The sequence below is a fragment of the Melospiza melodia genome, chromosome Z, assembly GCF_035770615.1.
Source record: "Melospiza melodia melodia isolate bMelMel2 chromosome Z, bMelMel2.pri, whole genome shotgun sequence".
In the NCBI taxonomy this organism is placed as follows: domain Eukaryota; kingdom Metazoa; phylum Chordata; class Aves; order Passeriformes; family Passerellidae; genus Melospiza; species Melospiza melodia.
The window spans coordinates 24,492,301-24,508,667 of NC_086226.1; the positions used below are offsets into that span (position 1 = coordinate 24,492,301).

General features: G+C 39.8%; 1 long non-coding RNA gene across 1 annotated transcript; it reads left to right on the plus strand.

Annotated features, from left to right (window-relative positions):
- Positions 1 to 10,527: 10,527 nt before the first annotated feature.
- LOC134432244 (uncharacterized) lies at positions 10,528 to 13,892 on the plus strand. Its single transcript, XR_010031275.1, has 3 exons — positions 10,528 to 11,145; positions 11,581 to 11,734; positions 13,611 to 13,892. It is a non-coding gene; the product is annotated as an uncharacterized LOC134432244 (long non-coding RNA).
- The last annotated feature ends 2,475 nt before the right edge of the window (positions 13,893 to 16,367 follow it).

A 16,367-nucleotide genomic window follows, 5' to 3' on the forward strand; every position in this document is an offset into this window, starting at 1 on the left:
AAACCAACAAATAAACAAACAAGAAACAAGCTGAAACCAGAACCTAAACCAAAACCTATCCAGAATGCAGTAAAAGACCTGAAAGACATTAACACTGCAATCAAAATAATTTTCCAGAATTTCAAAATTTGGGATCAGTAAAAATGTATCCACTTACCTTCAGAATGAGTGTAGAAAAGTATAAGTTAATGTTGCTGATATGCAATTCATGCAGAGAAAGATAGCAGTATTTATATGGCCAGTCAATGGAAATTCTGGTGAAGTCAAGACATGGGAAATATTGTGGGGAATATCAATATATTTTGCTGGTTAATGGCTCTTCCAAAACTACAGAACTTTATTTAATTCTTTTTAATACTGTGTAGGTTCACTGCTTTCTTCTCTCCATGTTAATATTCTGTAAAATTCGTCCCTTTTTCCCCTGCACTTGTCTGTGTTGTCACCCTACTCAAAACATGAATTGCAGATTTTCTTAGTTTTTGTACTTCACTCTCATTAATTATCTGATCTGTGGAAGGCAAAAGGTACACTTATATTTTAATAACAAGCTTTCAATTTATCAACAGACTTGTTTTGTTCTTTCCTCCCCCTCCTCTGTACTAAGGATGTTTTCATGATAACAATTAATAGAAGCAAAAATTTTTATGATACTGCCTAGGATCAAGTTTTCAGCTTTTAAAATTCAGACTATATATATACAGATCATATTACCTCTGGGAAAGCTTTTATTAATCTCAACGTCAAAGCTATTTCAACAAATCTACCATAATAATGAAAAGACATCTTATCACATTTTGCTGTCAGTAAATTTACTATTCTTTGATAAGGTTGCAAACAACTGAGAAGTAATTGATCTGTAATTAGTGTGGCAAGAGCACAAGATAGACTGCCCTGGGATTTCATCACTTTTCTGTCCAATGCTGTGCATCCTGCTCTGTAATATTAAATTATTTAGCTTCTCTCTTCAAATACAAATGGTTTCATGCATCCTCCAATATTTTAGGAGCTCTCCAAAGATGAGAATAACATTTAAATTTCTGATTATCTGTCACCAGCAGAATTATTGCCAAAGGGATAATTTTTCACACATGCCTTGCCATCTCCTTACTTAGAAAGACATTGTCTGCCCATGCCTGTGAATGGACGCTGCGAAAGCCCATTTCATCTGCACCCAATTATCCCTATTTGTCACTTGGCTGCACTAAGCTCCTGATATATGTGATTGCTTAGCTGAATCCTTCAAGAGCTGTGGTAACTAAAGGGCACAAACTTAGCACACCATGACTATCCCACAGAGTCACTACCATCGTCTACATCACAGTTTCTAATTACACAGGCTCTGTCTGCCACCCATTCCAAGAACAGGCTGCAGATAGTCACATAAGTCCACAGGGAAAACAGTTGCCTTCTGGCACAGTTTTTTCCAGTGGGACTTTTTTGTAGGAGCATATGAAGCGTCATTTTTTCAGTGCTGTGTTTCTTCTTAACTTTGAAGACTGGGGAGAAAAGGTAACATGGATGTTCATTGACCTGGGAAAAGAAGTGGCCATAGTTTAATTTATGTAATTGAAGACATAATTTCTTCAATAGATTAGGAAGAGAGGGATGGCATTACCCTTTTGTCGCTCAACTTCATTTTCTTTTCATTAATCGTTACATTCATCAGTTCACACAGAAGTCAAAAGGAGAGCCTGTCCTTTGAACTCAGAAGTGTCAGGACAGTTACATATTAGTTCATCTCCAGACTCTGAATCTTTATTAATTTCTGCATTATAACTGACACAGGAAAATGAGCAGAACAGAATACCAAGTGATCATCCTTCAGTGTTGCTGTATATAATGACATGATGAAGTTTTAAACATTAGTTTCTATTCCATTTTTTATGCGTTCTAAGTCAAACTTTTGGTCTGCAGTTGCATAACCAGAACGAGGTTTTTGATGAGCTTATGTGACTGGTATGGTGTGTTACTATTGTAAAACAAAACAATCAGCACAAGTGCTTCAAAAATTCCTCTCAGTATATATTTTCCACCAGCTAATTTCTTTTGTTAATTGGCTTAGCTTTGCCATGCCCTTTAAAGTGTCTCACAGTGCCATCCACAGCAGCAAAATTGCCTTGTAATTGTTGATTATTCTTGATCACTGATATATTGACACCACCAGTCCTGTCCCAGCATAGTGGGTTGGTATAACAATCCATTTTCATTTTATGCATGCTTTATTTTTCATGTTTGTGGCATTTAGTGCTTCAGGTATCACTTTTTGTAGCACCCCTCTTGTAAGTCTCATCTTTCCATGCTGCAGTTGGAGAGTGTCTAGCCGTTGTGGGCAGTGTTTATTCTTGCCTTCCTCTGACAGCATATGCTTTGATGATTTGCAGGTTTCTCCACAGCCTGTTTTCTAGTAAAAATTACACATGTGATGAGAAATAGACATCTTCTCAAGTGCCTCATGAGATCTCTGTCAAGCAGAGCTTTGCAGATGGTGCTCAGCCTGGTGCCAGGTTTTCCATGAATGGAGGCAGCTAAGTAGGCCTTGAGTACAAAATGCCTGCAAACTGCTCCTAATCTCAGCAGTAGTGAAGTGTGTTTTCAGCAGTTGTCATTGGACTCCTGAACTTGTGACAGGAACTTTGACAAGTATGTATTTCTGGCATATGTTAAATTACCAAAAGTCCTAAACCTTAAATATATTCATTTACGTATTTTACTTACTCAAATATTTAACGTTTTCTCTGCCCATAATACCTACAAATCTCCCTCACTCTGATCCTAATCTTCCTTTTTAATCTCTTAGCTAAGCAGGAATTACAGATGGCAAATTCATGCATTAGTTTGCTCACTTGAACTGCACTTTAAAGCAAGAACTCAAGCCGTGGGAGTCAGATGAAAATCTGGCTAAAATCTTCCTAAAGATTTACCATTTTGTGAGTTACAGATACTGTTGTACAGCCCAGACGACAGAATTCACATGACTTTTCATGCACCTGGACTTTCTGTGAAATGGGATGATGAAATGGAAGTGTGAAACAGGAGGGTGAGCTTTTTGAGCAGGTCTCCCTACACAGAGGAATGTGGGTGGCAGCCTCAGATTTAGTGAGATTTAAGTCGAAATTAACTTGAAATATATTAGTGAGAAAGAAAAAAGGAAATTAAAAGAAGCTCTAATGACATATTCAGTAAAGCTCTTTGTAGACTCAAGATGCTTAGAATGTGGACTTACAGGCAGGAGGAAGAAAAGCTCTAAGGCCTGGCCAGTGTAAGCTGTTTTACCCTTTGCTGTCCCTTGTAGGTTTAGTCAAGCTCAGCCACACTTCAGCTCTGGTCACATAAAGTACCCTGCCCTTATTTGACTTCTCCTGGGCTCTGCTGCTCAGACTCATCATGGAAATCAAACAGAAGCTGAATCTCATTACGACAGACTAATGGGCAACTGGCAAAGAGCCTCTGAACACTCAACAAAATGGCAAGGGCAGTGCACTGCGGGCAAGCGCAGGAAGCCTGGTCCGAGGCCAGGCAGGTCAGTGAAGGCACCCCTCATGTCCACCTGCTCCCCTTGCCCTGTGTGGGCACGGCTGAGGACCTGTCTCCTCTGTCTGGTGCTTGGGGGCTTTCTAGATGCGAAACCTTCACAGTGGAAATCCTCTGTGAATTTGCCATGTAGCCTCCAGAGCCTGTATGCAAGCCAGCAAGTACAGGTTAAAGCTGTCAGGCCTGACCTCAGACCTGTTCCATGGGGTGGTTGTTGGTATCTATTAAAAAAAAAAAAAAAAAAGTCCTTTGTGTATTTTTTCAGAACTATGATAAGAAAAAACAGGTGTATAAATACACAAAGATTAGCAGTTGGCTCGGGACATTGGTAGTGACGACTGGGGCACTGATTTAAATCCAGTCTGTTCAAATGACTCAAATTAACTACCAAGCAACTGACTGATGGGCTGTGACACAGGTTCAGTGGCCCTGGTCTGGAACAAAAGGGACAAGTGTTCCCAAAATCCCATTGCTGACACTGCAGGGTGGAAGGAAGGAGGCTCCTGGGGAGGCTGTAAATGATTTGCACAGCAGGACAGGCAGCACAGTGAGTCTCTGTGCAGGCCAAACAGGAGAGGACATGCGGGATCCTGGGGGGCTGAGAGGGAAGGAAGCGCTGCCAACTCAAAGCCAGAAGAAGGGGTACCTTGGGCTACCCTCCATCACTGAGTAAGAGCAAATTTGATGAAAGACTAAAAGCAAAGTTACACACAAATTGTTTCCATAAAGTGAGTGGAAGTGGGCTGAATTCTGATGAATTCACACAGCAGTTGCGTAGTGGAATGGAAAACCATGAAAGCCCTACACATGCACGCATACATAGAGCCTGCCAAAACAAAATGTGATCAAAGCAAGAAGAAGCAAACATATGGACAAATTCTTAGCCAGAGAAAAGCGTAGCCAAGTTCACTGACCTTTATTTTAATTTTCTTTAGTTCTCAGCTTTATGAGGAGTGCAGGAAATGGAATGTGCTAATCCCAGCTGATACAATCTTCAAGAAAGGTGCAAAATCTCCCCAAACTAGAGAAAATTGAATGCAGCCAGAAGCCTATTTAATCTGCTCTCCCCCAGTGTCCTTCCAAATAAAGCTCTCCTGATGTTCTCTCAGGGGCCGCCAAATAAGTCAACAAGGAACTTGCAGTGTGGCAGAGAGCTTGTTTTTAAAAATATATTAATACATTTCATGGAAAGTTCACTTCAAGGAGATGAGAATTTGTTTGAAACACTGGGGGATATTTTTTCATATGGCAATGAGGAGCTCCAGGGTTTTTTGTTTCCATTTATTTTTTGTTGTTGCTGTAAGAGGGTGTTTTTAAAATTAATTTAATTTTTCCTTACTAGTATTTATTTTATTTTATTTTATTTTATTTTATTTTATTTTATTTTATTTTATTTTATTTTATTTTATTTTATTTTATTTTATTTTATTTTATTTTATTTTATTTTATTTTATTTTATTTTATTTTATTTTAAGCTGCTGCTCCATTTTCAGTGTCTCTTTTATTATCACATCATTTGATAGCATCCAGCAGAGCAATAGGAGAATATTGCTAGGGAGTGCATTGGCTGGGGATTTAAACTGACTTCTGGAGGTCTATGTTTGGAGTTCATCTTGTAATATTTTCAATCTGCTGCTACATAAACATGAACTCTGAGGGTAGAATCTGAAATTTTCTCATCATTTTTACTCTTTTGCATTCACAGAGCCATTTTCATCTTGAAGTATAAATTTAAAGCAGTGACGTTCCTTGTGAGGTTCCTTGTGGAATTGTAAATTTTACACCTATTTTACAAACAAATGGATTATAGTAACAAAATAGATGAAACTCAAGTCAAGGACATATCTCATTTTCATTGTCATATAATGACAATATTTCACATCCAGCTTCAGGCAGTACAATAAGAGCATAAACTTTGGCATTTCATTGGAAGGTGTAACATAATTCCCTTTGTACTCACTGGTGGGAGTCGCATCCCTGCCTTTGTGGGGCCAGGATTTCATTCATGGTTCATGGGAAGCAGGGCTGCCAACCTGGCCATTAACTCGGGCTGACAGCAGAGCAATGCCATACCCGTGCCACCTGCATGGATGAGGGTACTGTGCTTGAAGCAGTCTCCCAATGAACACTGACTTATTTAACCTTCATTTTACCAAGTACTCCTGAAGACACACCTGGTGGCTATTGAGTTGAGATTTGCTTTGGCCAGACATTCCCCAGGCAGAGATTACCAGGTAGAGTTCACAAATTGCAGTGATGAACCCTTTGCAGAACTCAGGGATACACGTTAGACTGTCTGAATCTTGAGCTCGTTTCTTAAACTGCAGTGTAATTTCTTAATTGATAAGTCTCTGATTTAACTACTGTTTGACTGCCTATAGAATTCTTTGTGTAAATAGATTTTTAAAACAACAAAAAAATTCACAGACTTATGATTTGGCACTTTATTAGACTATACAGTAATTTTTTGCCTGGAGGTAACGCAGTTCATTCTGTTATAATATGGGTTTTTGAACTATCAATCATCATACCAGTACATACCAAAGAAATTGTGGTTTAAACTGACCACTGAGCTTCTGATCAGCAGCGGGACCACAGAAATAGAAGCGTGATTGAAAATCTAGGTATTAGGGACTGGAATAAGAGGGTTTAGTAGGAAGGATCAAGGTTTTTCGACTAAATGTTCCCTTCATGCTTGAACTTTATTTTAAAGAGATGGATTTACTTGGATCTATAAATGCCATAATTATTTTAACCTTAGAACTTTGGAAAAATTTGGAAACATAAACATTATTCTTTCAGTATTTTAAAAAATTTAAACAGTTATTGAAATAAATGTGTGTTTTTCTCTCTGTTGCTCTGAATAAAATAAAATAAAATAAAATAAAATAAAATAAAATAAAATAAAATAAAATAAAATAAAATAAAATAAAATAATCAAACAAAACTTTAAAAATTTTTTGTTTTCATCTTCTCATTCTTTTCTGCTTATCCAGTTTTCAAATATTCTGCAGTGTTTTCAAGTTGCAGAGCAAAAATTCTGCATAATCTCCATTCTTTTGTCCCTGTAACCTTTACTAAGCATGAAAATGTATAGAATATGGAAAGGTGGAGGAAAGTAAAAATGGAAATATTAAAAGCTAGCCTGCCTAAACATTGGCAAAAAAATGACAAAGCAGAAAAAGAAGGGGAAAAATACCCCCAACAAAAACCAACATCTGAAGCTGTTCTATTAAAAAAAAAAAAATCCAAAAACTGAATTTCATAGAAAAAGTTTGAATTTAAGCATTAGATAGGAGAACCCTACCATATAGTCTTTTCCCTTTGGAAGCTGCAATTGGCAAGGCAAGCAACCATCTTCAACTTATATAAAGCAGCATGCTGAGAGGGTATGATGGCATTACAATGCTGCACATCATATCCCTGCCAGATATTCTGGAGCTGCTTTTTTGCTATTTCTGTCACAGTCCTCGTCTACCCTGCCTTTTGCTCAGTATGTTGATGCAAAATTTTTTGAGGTCATATTTAGGAAAAGCCAAATTATTTCTCATTGCCTCTGACCCACATTTTACAAATGAAAAATTAAAAATAAAACAAAATTGTTTTGGAAATTATCAAAATAAATTTAAACAATGTGCAATTTTTCAAAGAAGAAAATGGCAAAGAGTATTAGTTCAGCGAAAGGAACATGCATATTTCAAGGTCCTGCTTTAGTAGATAAGTCCATTAGCGAATTCAGAAAAGCTCATAAGCCTTACAGTATCTCCCTGTAAAAAATATAAGAAATAAAACCTGAATATATTGGTAAAAAGAGCTGTGATAAAGCTGTTCTTTCTTGTGTATTGTCAGGTACATCAGGCTGAATTTGTAATGGTTTTCAGTTCGCCTACACTACCATTCATCCACAAGCACAGACATCCAGTGGCCACATTTGCATGGACAAATGAGCTACTATACAATTAGTGTTGTATGATCTAGGCTCAAAAATGCTGAAACTGTGTGTTGAAAAGTTTATGGTCTCTAAAAATATGCCTTTTGAAAATGTGACAATAAACCTTCTATGTTCTCACGTCCACAGGAAAAAAACCCCTTGTTTTTGTCATTTTGATAAATTTTAGGGTTAAGGAAACCTTACCATTAAAGAAATCACAGCTATCTCTCCTGGGTTTGAAGAGAGAGGATGAAACAGAGGCATCATGTAAATTGCATTGTCAGGACTGACATACAATACTACATGCACTTGCTACAGTTGTTGAACCTTTAAAAGTAAAGAAAAGCAAACTTGAATGAATACCCTAAGGCGTATTTAATAATGCAATAATTTTGCTGGCTAAAACAGAGTTCCAGAAATGGCTCCCAGAACTTGTAAGGCTGTGCTCTTAATCAGTATTTGTCTTCCTGAAGAGACCCTAAATAGGCTGCTTTCCCCTTAATGCCTTTCCCTTTAGGTGATACAGGAAAACACATTTAGACAGCTTTAGCCTGAAGACGCATGGAAGAGAAACTGAGAGTCTTTTAGCAGTCTCATTCCAGTATCTGCCACAGTCCCACTGTGGGTGCAGTGCTATGAATCTACCAGTCCTTCTGCTTTTACCTCCTTCCATCTTTCAATGCAGAAGTCACTATCCCTCTGTTGCATTCTCAGCTTTCCGAGCTGCAGGAGAGATCACCCCCAAATGCCTGTGTGCTGCTTACAAACCTTTCAGCTTTGAGCACTGCATTGTCCCTGCACCTCCTGCTGAACAGCACCCGTGAGTGGTTCTGGAAAGCAGGAGCATCCTGTCCCTTCACAGCTCACCCAGCAGAGTTACTGTACCTCATCTGGGGTGCTCTTCTCCCGGCTGTTTCCTCGGTTCATCCATGTGTGAATACAGTGAGACCTGACTTGATTTTCTAGCATTTATACTATCAAATGTACTGTTTTATGATGGCTCATTAATGAGTTTTACAGCTAAGATGTTTGTTCAACCTTTTCTTGCATGCTGTTAAAACTGTGCTGTTTTAATAGCTGGGAGCCCACAAGATCAGATCTCTGCTCGAGAATATTTATGTGTGGTAAGAGCATTCAATTTGCCAACAAATGAGGTTACAGTGCCTTGTAAGTCATTCATTTTGATGTTTATTTCCTCTGGAATTGCTCTCAGGGGTAGATCTTCCTTCCTGTCAAATGGCTTCACATTCACTTCTCACCAGCTGTTCTTCTGTATTCCTGAATATTTCCTGGACTGAGAGAAATGCATATTCCCTGATTTGCTTGATTGCAACATGTGACAAAGAAAGCAGAGCCCAGTCTGTGGCTCTAATCAGATGCTGTGGGAAGAAAGGGGAGGAATTTTGGGAGAATAATATTAACAGAAGGTTTTTTCCATTTTTTCCCACTCTTTCACCCTTTCCTTTATTTTTCTGTGGGTCAGGCAGAAGGTCCTAGAGTAATTTTGATCATTTGGTTCAAAGGCCATCACTGTGAAGCACTGTGCTGTGCTGGCAGTGGACATTCCCTTGCTTTCGCCTCATCTGCTCTAAGCAGGCCATTGCTGTCTACAAGAAAGTTTTAATAAATGCCCATATAAAAACTGCAGCCCCCACTGACAAGACAAAATCCCTCCAAGCTTAGCACTGAGTAAAATTCAATCAACTGAGCAAGTTTTGTGTGTCACATACTGGCTGACTAATGTAGCTTTGATTAACATATTCATATGTCGGAACCAAGTCCTGAGCACAGGCCTTTGTAAAAAAAAAAAGAAAAAGAAAGTAGATGAGGACAGCAGACCTCCTGCAATGCAAGCGTTGCATAAGCTCTGAGTCCCAGTTTTAGTGACTTTGTGCTGCTCCCTTTTTATTTTATTTTTCTTTCTGTGGGGCTTTTTGCCACTAATGAAAACAGAAGTTGCAAAGCATGCATGTCTTGATATCTTAATAGGTTTTCTACTCTACTGGGACACCTTAGCATCTTGAAAGTTTTAAGCTGATATACAGTGTAACAGTAAAAAATTAATTATTATTAAGGGTTAACCAAGGACCTGAGTGGTGGAAACCAATCCAGTTGTGTATAATTAGAGAGTAGCTACCTTGTAATATTGAAGCTGTAAATAGCCCCAGCGGGGTCCCTGACAGAAGGCTGAGGTGTTTACAAGGCACAAGAGATGCTGCCTCAAAGTACATAACTCCTGTTGCCATAACTATTGCTGATATAATGGATGTGTTCATTAAAACCAGAGGATTATTTGTTTATCCATCTCTCTCTATTGCAGGCTCTATTGCAGGCTCTTCCTCGGAGGAGGGAGGGGCAGCTTCTTTTCAATACAAATTTATAGTACACACCAATTTTTTTTGCCCAGTCAGAGAAATATTAAAGGATTGCTTTATTGATTGCAAACCAGCAGTCTGCTCCCCACTGGGAAAACAAACTTCTCCAAACTGCTTGCAAACAGCCCTGCAGAATCCAGAAGGGAAGGAAATGCGCATGCATCCATTTTTAGGCTCCCGTCAGGCCTTGGGAGTGGCACACATTGAGTCTTTGTCTGTAAGGCACGCTGCTTTCCCCGGCAGGGCCATTACCAAGGCTCCTCCTTATGTGTTCAGCTAGGCTGCTGGAAAACTCATCCTGCACAAGAAAGGAGGTGTGAAAGTTGCCTGAGAAGGAAGAAGAGGAACTGTCACAGCTGATCACAACATCCATTACCCATCCCCTGCTCTGGCTGCAGGGAAGGGGTGAAGGGATCTGGAAACAGGGAGACATGTTGAGTCTGAGTGACTGAGTGAGCTGAGAAAGGTGCTTTACATTTTGTCGTTACTGCTCACTTTCCAAACTTACTGGAATGGTAAGAAATTAAAGTAATTTTCCCCAGGTGGCACCTGGCTTGTTTCCGATGGTGACTGGTGACTGATCTCCCTTTGTCTCCATCCATAACAGTTTTCCTTCTTATTAGGTACCAACATCCCCTTGGTGAGGAGGAGTGAGCACTTGGTAGCCAGGTGAAGTTGGTGCATCAGAGCCTCATGGGCACCTGACCTCAGGATGAGGTTCCAGAGCTCCTGCCTGTCACTACACACACAGAGTTCTCTCTCCATGCACTACTGAAATTCCAGCATGTGACCATGTGCAGCAACATGAGGAAAGATACCAGGAATACAACAGTAGCAGTACCAGACAACTAATAATAACCAAGCAGATATAGCATCTCTCCAGGGCTCTTCACGGCTTGCTTCCAAATGGTGAGGCCACGGGTGGCTGGGGAAGGCTGCCAACAAGATGACATCTTCACAGGTCATGCTAAAGGCTTCATCACAGCTCTGTGCTCCTAGAAATGAGCAAGGGATGGATTTTCACAGACTGGTATTTCTGGATGGGCTTCAACTTAATTTTTTTCTTCATTAATACTACCTGAGGAGTGAGATCATGACTCAGGTTTAATACACAGTGTGCATTTATCTCCAGAAGATGCTGCTCCTGGTGTCCTCAGGCTGGTGTCATTGCTAGCCTGCCAGAATGAATCACTTGCTAATTTTGGAGCAAATGCACAGAAACAGCCTGGTTTTCAGAAGGTGCAGATCCAGTGTCGGGCCACTGAGAGCAAGCGTGCTGGCAAGCATCCTGCAGGCACAGTGTGGGTGGTAAGTGAGCTCGCTGTGGTCACTTTGAAATTAACTGTCTTGCTTGGAAAGAGTAACTGCCCTACAGACGTCCATGAAACCTATCCCTAAACTGCATGCTGTCAGAGTTTCCATGCACAACTTCATGTGAGGAAAGATTAATTTATTAAGAGAAGGCAGCTTATAAGATATAAGAATAATGTTTTTCTCCTAGCAAGCATCATCATTTGTAGCCTAAGTATTTCTTTTACCACTGCTGTTATCCTTATCTATTGTAGCTCAATATTTCAGTCATCAGTCATTCAGTCTGTCTTTGGTGTATAACTTTATCCCCCTAAACTTTTCCACATATTCATTTTAATCAAATTTTATCACATGCAGAATTTTTGTCACATCAATATCAAAGCTTAGAATTAGAAAATGTATACACAATTATTTTTAAATTTTTGTTTCCAGTCTGCTTACCCTTTGTGCAGTGAAACTTCCGTGCCTTAGATTCCTGATCACCATGAGGGCAGACCAGGATGGAGCAAATGCAGTGGGTTGGCACAAACAGCTTGGTTGCCAGCTTGCAGGATAAACAGCAAGTGTGGTATTGCAGGCTGGCAAGGTAAGAAGAAAGCCTCAGTGCAACATGGACCAGCTTGGGTTATCTCTAAAGGTCAATCTCAGCATCCAAAACTCTTTTTGTAGTCATAGGTTTGGGGTCAGGGGGAATATTTTCAGCTATTTTCAGTAGGGCTTTTTTTCCTGTTAGTTTTTGCACTTGCAGGTTAGATACCAGCAGAGGCACAAAACCTCTGCTGGGGCTTTGTGGTCTCTGCTCTCCATTGTCACCAGTGCCTGGTTACAGAGGATGTCTGGAAGCCAAAGTTTGCAAACTTGATCCGAGTTAAATGTTCTGCCAAATGTTTCCCCTATCCACACATTCCAAAATCAAAATTGGTAGAAATCTCTTCAGATTCTTCTGAGGTTCCTCAGGGGAAAGCAACTCTGTGGAGGTTTGAGCACTAAAGTGATCAGAAAACGTTTCAAGCATGTTAATACTTTGTTCTTAAACACTATGGAAATTCTATTGCAAATCAGCTCCTGGCCAAGTGGTGAGCATGTGTGCTTAATTTGAAGTATTGATTCCATGATTAAGCAGTATCCACAGTATTGATAGATGTCCCTGAATCAGGGCCTTAAAGTATGCAATGGCTCTTCTAATTAGCTATTTCAGTCATTTCACCATGACCTCTTAATTTTGCATGATTGGAGTTTTACTAGTTTATGAAAGAATATAAAAGCATTCAATAAGAAAGCAGGAAACAGTGAATCAATTCACTCCATTCTCATTAGGGGTTTGATCCTGTGATATGCTGAGCATTGACAGTGCTTAGACAGTCAACACAGAGGCCATTGTACAACTTCAGGAAACTTGTCATTAAAGCATACCATAAGGTTCTCTGGTTATCCACATTTTCACACGCCAACAGAAATCTTAAAGCAAAAATATAACATTATCATCATTTAGAGGGGTCTTAAGAGACTGGAACATTTAGTATTCAGCAATGAATGCAGAGGACAGACGCACTGTAAGTACTAGACAACCCTCCTGCAATATTATTCAAAAGATGGCAGCACTAAGACAAACTTTAAAGAAATACATGGCTGAGTACATTTGTGTTAGGAAGTAAGGAGATGTAGCGGGCATAACTCTTGATAATTTTCAAAGAGGTTGTAGTTCCCATTGATCAGAAAATTGTCAGTTTCAGCACCTCATTCCATCCCAAAAAGCCAGATGAAAAAACTCATTATATCTTGTTTATATTCATACAAATGCAGTAACCAGAAAACAATAATCACAAAGTAGTTTATAAACTGCTGTAATTCCACCCGATAAATGATACAAATACAATTCAAAGGTTTCCTTTATGTTATTGATAAAGTATTGCTACCTATAAATAAATAAATTGTGTGACATTACTAAACACATATAGTATATGTGACTTTCATGTAACACTGTAGAAAAGTAATTGGCTCAAGGTCACTTGCAGATCAGAATGGCTTAGGAGGATAGTTTAGTCCTGAGCTGTTGACCAGGACAATGAGATTTATATATCCTTGTTTGTAGATACTATGATATTTGTTTAACACGTCTGTCTGGATAATATTTGCACTGAACAAGCAGGGAAGAAAGGATGAAAGAGCCAAATGTCAACTATTTTATGTTTGTGTGTACAACAAAAGGGAGAGTTTACAAATGTCAGCAACTTGTATTTGTGTTTCATTCCTTCAAAACATCTTGCAACAAAAAATTGGATGTGACAAGAAATTAATCCATATTGTGATCTAATTATGGGGAAAATGTAAGATGTCTAAAATATTTAATTGTGAGAAGTGTCTATTAAGCTAACTTTGCAGTGAACTTATAAGATTTTTAAACACATGTGCCAGGTTTGATGTGCCTAAATAGCCAGAATATCCCATATTTTCTCTTTCAGGGATATACATGGACCACCCAAAAATAATAATTTCTACCTCTTACAATCCAGACCAGGGCCTGGCCAGAGAGTCTTCTTACTGCCATTGCCCGCTCACAGGGAAAGGGGCTTTTTCCAGGTAGGCTGGAGAGGGAAGGCGAGTTGGGGCTGGCAGAGCTGGGGCTGCTGTGCTGAGCCACGTCCTTGTGCCAGCCTGGACGCAGAGGGAGTGGTGCCTCCTTCACATGGCCACGTCTCAGCTTTTGGGAAGTGTTTACACAGAAACTGACGACAGCTGAAAAACCTGGCTTTTTATTTTAAATCTCATTTAACTATCTCACCCCATCTCACTAAACCACCTCTTTGACAGATGACCATTTTTGGCAGCGTTGTTGGGGCACCTACACCACAATCAAAAACCTGTAAATGCTTGTTTGCATGCCCTTCTACTAACACAATCTGCTGCTGTGTGTTTTCATATGAAGCTGCAGCAAGGCAATAAGGAAGTGCTCACCCAGGAGACTCTCCAGAGAGTTTGCCAAAAATTTAGATAGGCTGAGCCAACGTGTGCAAACCAAACTGAACTGTCACAAACACAACTATTGGCACAACAAAGTCATCCCTTATTCACCATGGTCAAGTGATACTCAGATACAATATGGAAATGAAGGAATTTCGCTCTGTTCCTATTTGGGGGGTTACCTATCAGCAGTAATTAGGAATACAAAATAGAAGTACAGATATAACAATTAATAAAAATCTGTGTTAGATATCCCTTTCCTCTTGTAATTTGTGATAAGCAGTGCAGGGTTTTAAGCTTAACTCACTGGACACACTTTTCTGGCAAGTCAATGCCTTTGGACATCTGGGGCTGTGCACATTGTTGTCTCTCCCAGTAAAAACACCCTTGGATCATTACTATCCGCAAAAAGTTCAACAAGAAAGGAGGGAAGGCAAAAGGGAGGGCAGAAACACTCAATACCCTGCTCTTTCTCAGCCCCTCTCTTCCTCATCATGACCCTGGCTCCTGAGCCTCTGGCCTGGCCTCCCTACCTCCCCCACCATGGGCTGACCCCGAGGGCATCTCCCCATCTTCCCCCCATGCTCCTCACAGCTGGTGGTCACATCTGCACCACCCCTTCCACAGTCCACAGAGGTAAAGAACCAGCCTGATATGGCTCCAGCTGTGAGGCTCCATGGGGCTTTCCTGGATTATCCGTCCCTTTCCCTGCCCCCCCCCCCCCCAATCCATCTGTGAGCAGCCATCACAGCTGCATGCACATCTGGCCCCTCAGGGACTCTTGTCTCCCATGCCAGCTGTGTAGGGCTGAGCTGGCACCCAGTGCTTCCACCTGGCTTGGAAGTGCCCCACGGATCATCAGTTCAGCAGTTCCAATTCCTTTCCTGTCCCGTCATACTAGCACAAAAATCATCACTACGAGGTCTGAGGTCTGTTTTGCTGGTTTGGGCTTTTTTTGTGGTTTTTTTTTTTTTTTTCCTTTCCTTTATATTTTTTTACAGAGATTTCAAAATTTGGCGAATATTTTACAGCGTGATGAATTGCTTATTACCAAATGATTTGGTAACTTCCACATTGTCTTTGATCACTTAATTAAATTGAGTATATAACATTTGGGAGAAAAATTAATGAAACTTATTTGCATGTGTATTAAAAATTGGATGTAGTACAAGACTCCAGAAGAAGGGATGATGAATCTTTCCATGTTTTTGGCAAGACGATGTGGCTAGCACCAGGGAAATTCAGAACTGGGTTCATTACTTGGTATCTGTCTTAGATGCTGATGTTTGTGAGAAATTCTTATAAAGAGTATGAGAGTAATTATGGTTTTAATGATTGACTACGGCCAGTTTTCACAAGTGAAAAGGACTACCAGAGGTGGAGGCAATAGAAAACATGGGGCTTGGAGTGTCCTATGATTTCATTCTCATACCACTGATCTAAATGGCAGTCTTCTTTCATCAAGAGGTCATTAGGTCAACCAAGTGGTTAAGTTCCTAGTAGCTTAATTTGTGTCAAGGGGACTGCATGTTTGTACAAGCCATCTGAGAATGCCATCAGGTTCCATAGGCTTTCAGACAAATTTTACTCTTATTTAACTTGGTGTGGAGTAAGAGTACATTCTTGTCATTAGTGCAATTAATTCAAATATATATCATCATAATCTTCAGCAGCATTCACCTATTCAGAATCATGCTCTCTATTTTGTGCACATAACTTCCCTTGACATTAACAGGAGGGGATAATAGACATGGAAATGTAAAGAGAGGTTAATACTCTTCCCTGTGACCTTCCCAGAGACATCATATTTTCTCAAGCTGACCTCTCATTATACTGAAAACTGCAAAGAAAAAACCCCACGGTTTCTGTTGCTTTTTTTGTTCACTTCAGAGACTACAGACATCTGCCCTAAGTACATTCTGTTAATAATTATTTTGAATGTATTCTAAAAATCCACATCATTCCCAAAGAGGGGAAAAACACAAAAGAAACCCCAGTTGGTGAGGGAGGACAATGTGCAACATTATAAGCAGTGCTGGAGCTGCCTGCCGTGATTGCCACTCAGAGATAAAAATCATTCCTCACACTTTGAGACAAAAGTAAATGGCAGTTTGCAATGTTAAGGACCCCTGTGGAAATAAGATGAAATGAGACGAGGCTTCCAGACCTGTGAGAAAAATCAATCTGATGGAAAATTGACAAACTTGTTTAACGTGTCGGCACAAGATCCGAGAGTTGACCCGTAGAGACCTCCACTT